Here is a 7,612-nt window from a genome sequence, read left to right on the forward strand (position 1 = left end):
GCAGGGGAGGGAGAGTGAATGTGCCTGGATCTGATCCTGTTGACTTGTTGCTGGTGCAGGTGGTGTTTCTGGGTGAGGAAGCAGTGGATGATGGAGGGGTGACAAAGGAATTCTTCCTGCTGCTCCTCAAGGAACTGCTGGATCCCAAATATGGAATGTTCACCTACTACGAGCAGTCCAGACTTCTGTGGTTCTCAGAAAAAGTGAGTGACTTCATTGCTCTCTTGCCTTTTAGGACACCTGGATCTGTGTTGAGCCTTTCTTTCACGTTCTGATCCTGTGGAATGTCGGAACATATGTAGGCTGTTCAGCCCTTCAAATCCATTCTGGCAGTCAGTCTCTCAAACCTTTTCTACCTTTCGCTGAATTCATCACTGATCTGTGTTCATTCATCAGTTATAAGACTCCTGAATGGATCTCTTATATGATAAAATGAACTCTTTATCTCTGAATCTACCTTGTCATGGGCCTTGCACCTTATTGTCTCCCTGCACTGCCCTTTCTCTGTAACTGTAACACTATATTCTACATTCTGTTTTATTTTCATTTTGTACTACCTCAATTTACTTATGTATGTGGAATGATCTGTCTAGATGGCATGCAAACGAAACCTTTTCACTGTATCTCAGTGGACATGACAATAATAAACCAATTACCAATTCCTCCCCTTTCCCAAACCCCAGACGTTTGTGGAGTTGAACTGGTTCCACCTGATTGGGATCCTGTGCGGCCTGGCCATATATAATTTCACAGTGGTGGATCTTCACTTTCCACTTGTGCTGTACAAAAAACTGCTGAATGTGCCACCTTCCCTGGAGGACCTTAAAGAGCTCTCCCCCACAGAAGGCAGGTGAGTCTCATGCTTAAGTCTTGCATTCCTAACCCATGGTGTGGCAAGGGGCCCGGGGTAGAATTTTCGCCTTGGGTACAGTTGCGGTCTTTGGAAGAAAGTTTCACTTTTTCTTTTGCCCAAACGTAAAATCCAGCATGAACCAGTGGAATTGGGCATCTTGTTAAAAACAAATGTTTAAATGAATAAAATGTTGCTTCGACATATGTTTTTGATTATATTTAACAATGCAGTTTGAGGAAACCACCAGAAGGTTTTTGTTTCATCATTGCTGATATAAAGTTGATGCAGATGAATTTGGTACATTATGAAGGAGCATTTTCAGGTAATGTAATGGTGGACAACAGTCAGATACAAGACATCCCCAGGTAATGAATGCTTTCCATTTTTACAGTCGATTTTGTCCATAAGTAGGAAAATACACAAAAATCACTCGATACGGTAACCATATCTCCACAGCGTTGTAATGAATGGCGTCAAAGGCACATAAAACTGATAAGAGACAACAATTACTAAAAGTGGAGAGAGGGAGGAAACTAGTTCTGATGTACATAGGAATGAACATAGGACTGTACGTTGGACTTCTGAATTTCATAATATTTTGGGAGCTCGATTATATGTGTGGGTGTCCATAAGTTGGATGCCCATAACCTGGGGTCGACTTGTACGTAGTAAATAAAACTTTTAAAGGCTGATCTATTCCTTTGTTAACAAGTGATCTGTCTAAATTTGAGAGAATTGTGGGCCTATAAAGTGGAGTTGAGGCATGGGGTAGATCAGGCACTATCACATCGAGTGGCAGGGCAGTCTTGAGGGGCTGAGTGGCCTACTCCTGCTCCTATTTTCTTGTGGTTTTCTGTAAATGAACAAAATTTTAGCAGAAACTCCTCAGAGAGCAGTCTTGAGGTGGTGGGGACAAAGGTTAGAGAGGTGCAGGACTGTCTTTTAGCATATTTTTTTTAAGAACATAGAACAATACAGCACATTGCAGGCCGTTCGGCCCACCATGTTGTGCCGACCTTTAAACCACACCTAAGACACCTAACCCCTTCCTCCCACATATCCCTCTATTTTAAATTCCTCCATATGCTTATCTAACAATCTCTTGAACTTGCCCAACGTATCAGCCTCCACCACCACCCCAGGCAGCGCATTCCATGCCCCAACCACTCTCTGGGTAAAAAAACCTTCCTCTGACATCTCCCTTGAACTTCCCACCCATCACTTTAAAGCCATGCCCTCTTGTATTGAGCATTGGTGCCCTGGGAAAGAGGCGCTGGCTGTCAACTCTATCTATTCCTCTTAATATTTTGTATACCTCTATCATGTCTCCCCTCATACTCCTTCTCTCCAATGAGTAAAGCCTTAGCTCCTTTAGTCTCTCCTCATAATCCATACTCTCTAATCCAGGCAGCATCCTGGTAAATCTCGTCTGCACCCTTTCCAATGCTTCTACATCCCTCCTATAATGAGGCGACCAGAATTGGACACAGTACTCCAAGTGTGGTCTAACTAGAGTTTTGTAGAGCTGCATCATTACCTCGCGGCTCTTAAACTCAATCCCACAATTTATGATAGCTGACATCCCCTAAGCTTTCTTAACTACCCTATCCACCTGTGATATGTACCCCCAGATCCCTCTGCTCCTCCACACTACCCAGAATCCTGCTATTAACCTTGTACTCTGCCTTGGAGTTTGTCCTTCCAAAGTGTACCACCTCACACTTCTCTGGATTGAGCTCCATCTGCCACTTCTCAGCCCAGCTCTGCAACCTATCAATATCCCTCTGTAAGCTTCGACAGCCCTCTGCACTATCCACGACACCACCGACCTTTGTGTCATTTGCAAACTTGCTAACCCACCCTTCCACCCCCTCATCCAAGTCATTAATAAAAATCACGAAAAGTAGAGGTCCCAGAACCGATCCCTGTGGAACACCACTAGTCACAGCCCTCCAATCGGTATGCACTCCCTCCACCACAATCCTCTGCTTTCAACAGGCAAGCCAATTCTGAATCCACACGACCAAGCCTCCCTGGATCCCTTGCCCTCTGACCTTCTGAAGAAGCCTACCATGTGGAACATAGTTTAATTTCGGAAACTCTGGTGGGGGGGGGGGGGGGGAGTGTAAGATGGCCACGTACCCGGGATTTGGTTTGAGGGAGGGAATATCAGAAAAGGAAGAATGTCAGAACCTAATCACCGTATAGAAAGGGGGTTGGCCACTCTGGACTGAGATGAGAAGAAATTTCTTCACTCAGAGGGTAGTGACTTGTTTCCCAAGGACTGTGGAGGCTCACTTGCTAAATATACCCAAGGCAAAGATTAATAGATTTTTGACGATTAACAGAATCGAGAGAGATGGGGTTAGTGCAGGAAAATGATCAGCCATGGGTTTATTGAATGGTAGAGAAAGCACAAGGGGTAAATACTGTTTTCCTGCTCCTACTTCTTACGTTTTCTTATTCAGAATTAGTCAATGTCCTCCTAGGTGTCCTGAGAAAAGATAAACCATGTGACCAGTGCATGAGGGCTGAAAGGTTGCTAACAACACATTCGACTTTAAAAGCAGATCATACCAAGCTCTTCCTGCCTTTCATTTACTTGATCTAAGCACCAAAACATACAATTGCAGAGTTTACATGGAGTAATAATTTTCATAAATCTATTCAGTTTAGTTGTCTGATCAGGAAACTTCTCTTTAAGGAGCTTGCAAGAACTTTTGGATTACCCTGGTGATGATGTTGAAGAAACTTTCTGTCTTACATTTGCGGTAAGGGCTATGTTGCCTCAACACCTTATCTTGGGAAGATTTGCTAAACGGTGGGAGTGTAACTGGGGGGGCTGTTTGCTTTAATTTACCACGTCATTACTTTCCAAAACAGGTTCTGTTGGGTTTAGTCAGCCAGTTGGATTGCATATGTACCCCATTGAGCCCTGCTGAGTCTTTGAAGAGCAATCAAGTCTTTCCCATTACTAGCTTTTTCACCATAGCCTTGTGATATTTTCTCCCACAGTCATCTATCCAATTCCCTCTTCAATTTATTGAATTTGCTTTCACCACTCTGGCTGGCAGTGAATTCCAGATTGCACTATGTGAGAAGTTTTTCCTCATGTCACATGGGATTCTTTTGCCAATCATCTTGGGTCTATGTCCTCAGGTTCCCAACCCTTCCACCAAGATAAGAGATAAGGTATCTTCATTAGTCACATGTACATCAAAACACACAGTGAAATGCATATTTTGCGTAGAATGCTCTGGGGGCAGCCCGCAAGTGTCACCATGCTTCTGGCACCAACATAGCATGCCCACAACTTCATAATCCGTATGTCTTTAGAATGTGGGAGCACCCGGAGGAAACCCATGCAGACACGGGAGAACATACAAACTCCTTACAGACAGCGGCCGGAATTGAACCTGGGTCTCTGGCGCTGTAAAGCATTATGCTAGAGACAATTTCGCTCTGTCTCCATCTATCTTTGGAGATTTTATCAAATGGCTTTCATCCACCACCCCCTTTCCAATCTGTCACCTCTGCTATTGGTCGCCCAGCATGGACATCCTCATTGGACAAAAGAGGCCCTTACCAATTGGAAAACCAGAAGATTCTTCAGTAACCTGTTGGGTGATCCTTGACTATCAGCCCATCTCCAATCCTTTTGCAACTAATGATCAAAAGTATTGAAAGAACATGGTTTTGGAGGGTTGAGGGTGATGGAGTTGTAAAAAAATGCTCCTCTGATTTTTCTCCTGAGTTTTTTCCCAGAGCACCGACCTGGAGATTAATATTAATTCCTGGTGAGTCCAGTCAAGATCTGGGAGGTTGCAAATCCAATTGCCCAAACCTAATTGGTCATTAGCTTCAGCAGCCAAATCGGAGGAGATAACATGCAAACCTTGTGGTGCTGAGGTCAGCTCACAGATTCTCCTTTTGGCTTCTGTAAAATATGAGGCATTGAAGTGCTGGAGATAGTGCAGGGCTAGTTTGCTAATCCCAGAGGTGTTGGTCACAGTAATGAGAAAAGACTGAAAAGGCATGGGCTTCTCAGTGAGAAAACTGTGCATTTGAGAGATGAACTGTGAGAGGGAAAGGGAAGCAGTAATTCAGAGTGTTACCTCAAATTAAATTGTGCAGCGCTTACAGGTGGACCACGGGCTCAAACTGAAGATTGGAACTGATTGTAAGGAAGCCTTACAACTTAAAGAGATCAACCTCAAGAGTGAATGTCAATTTAGGCTAGTGGAGGCAAAGTCAATGCAGTGATTTAATAAAGAATAGAAGGCTATAATTTTTGAATAAGGGTCTTAGAAACTTTTTTTACTCAGAGACAAAGCCAGCATTTAAAGCTCATCCTAAATGTCCTGGTGGTAAAGTGTTCTCTTGAAGTGCTGTGGTCCAAGTGGTGAAGGTTCTTCCATAGGGCCACTGGGGAGCAGCTTTTTTGACCCAGTGACCCAGTGACAATGAAGAAAGTAAGTTGGCAGATGACACGAAGGTTGGAGGTGGTGTGGATAGTGTAGAAGGTCGTCTGTCGTAGGTTACAATGGGATATAGACAGGATGAAGAGTTAGGCGGAGAAGTGGCAGATGGAGTTCAATCCAGAAAAGTGTGAAGTGATACACTTTGGAAGATCGAACTTGAAGCAGAGTACAGGTTTAATGGCAGGATTCTTAGCAGTGTGGAGGGGACAGAGGGATCTTGGGGTCCAAATTCATAGAACCCTATAGGTTGAAAAATACAACAAGAGGCTGGAGGAACTCAGCAGGCCAGGCAGCATCCGTGGAGAAAAACAGATGGTCAACATTTCAGGTCAGGACTCTTCTTCAGGACTGAAGATAGGAAAAGGGGAAGCCCAATATATAGGGAGGAAAAAACAGAGTGGTGATAGGTGGACCAAAGAGGGGAGGCATTTAAGGTGAGATGGGGGAAAGTTTAAAGGAGATATGTGGGGCAAGTTTTTTTACACAGAGAGTGGTGGGTGCCTGGAACGGGCTGACAGGGGTAGTGGTGGCAGCAGTACAATAGTGACTGTTAGGTAGAGTCATGAATATGCAGAGAATGGAGGGATATGGATCACGTGCAGGCAGAAGAGATTTAGTTTAATTTGGCATCGTGTTCGGCACAGAGATAGTGGGCCAAAGGGTCTGTCCCTGTGCTGTACTGTTGTATGTTCTATGTCTGACTTGGAGGAGAACTTGAAGGTGGCAGTCTTCCCTTGTTTCTCCTTGTATCTAGACGTTTGAGGCTCCTGGTTTGAGAGGTTAATGTATCCATTTTTTCTGGATGGATTCATTACAATGTCCTCTCACCCACTTCTTTTTCGGTTTTGAGAAATAAGATTGGGTCACAAACATGTTCTAGGCAATGTCTTGTAAACACAGGGAGCAGGCTGAGAATCACTGTCTGTGGCCTCATCACTCTCTACACCAGTTTTAACTAACTTCTTTTTCCCTGTTGAAATGGTCAGATTCTTCGAGAAAACTATGGAGTAGCAGAGCTGCAGGAATTGGTCCCAGGAGGTAAGAGCTACCTGTGAAGAAACAGAACAGGTGAGTCTTCATCAGTCTTTGGAGAGTTCTGTCGGACCGATAAATTGTGGAGCTTGTTTACTTTTCTGGTTGATATAGCACACCTCCCTCAATGACCAAAGTCTGGAAATGGAACTGACACTGACTGGGTGAAAATACTGGCTCTGCTTTTGCTGAGTGGGCGGAGGTTCTGGAGGTGAGGACAGTGAGGGAAGACCTGCTTGAAGTCTTTAACCTAATGATGGGCTTGATGGGAGAGGCACAGAGAACTTGTTGGAAAGTCCAAGAATACGTCATAAATACAAAATGGTCACAATAAATCCAAACAGAAAACACTCAGTGGGTCAGGCAGTGTCTGTGGAAAGAGAAACAGTTAACATTTCTGGTCCAGGACCCTTCATCAGAATATTGGCATAAAAGCGGAGGGCCAGATAAAAGCGGAGGGGTAGGGACATGTTTGGCACAGCTTTGTGGACCGAAGAGCCTGAATTGTGCTGTAGTTTTTCTATGTTCTATGTTCTATTTAAAGTGCATCCAGATCCACGCGTACCTCTTCCCACGAGTACTGGTGCCAAGTGCAAAATCCACATGAGTACTGCACTTAAGATGCATTCAGACAAACACTAAATAGGCAAGACTTGGAAGGATATGACAGTGGGACCAGTGTAGATTATCAAAAATGTTGGCATGGACATGGTGTGCTCTATGACTCTATGAGTGTTCCTGCCATTTTCTGATTCTGTTTTAGATTTCCAGTATCTGCAATTTTATGATTTTTCCAGTACAGAATTCACTCAGTGTGGTGAGAATGTGTAACATGCCATCGCATGGGGTAGTCAAAGTGATCAACATAGATACATTTACGGGGAAGCTATTCCAGTATATTAAGGAGAAAGGAATGAAAGGATGTTTCTTTAGAAATTTCTTTAGCCAGAGAGTGGTGAATCTGTGGAATTTGTTGCCACGGGCGGCTGTGGAGGCAAAGTCATTGGGTGTATTTAAGACAGAGATTGATAGGTATCTGAGTAGCCAGGGCATCAAAGGTTATGGTGAGAAGGCGGGGGAGTAGGGCTAAATGGGAGAATGGATCAGCTCATGATAGAATGGCGGAGCAGACTCGATGGGCCGAATGGCCGACTTCTGCTCCTTTGTCTTATGGTCTTATGTGTTGGACTGGATTGTACAGATTTTTAGTTGGTGGTCTGTAACATGCTGAGTTGAGGATCTGGAT

Source organism: Pristis pectinata, chromosome 2 (assembly GCF_009764475.1).
Source record: "Pristis pectinata isolate sPriPec2 chromosome 2, sPriPec2.1.pri, whole genome shotgun sequence".
Taxonomy (NCBI): domain Eukaryota; kingdom Metazoa; phylum Chordata; class Chondrichthyes; order Rhinopristiformes; family Pristidae; genus Pristis; species Pristis pectinata.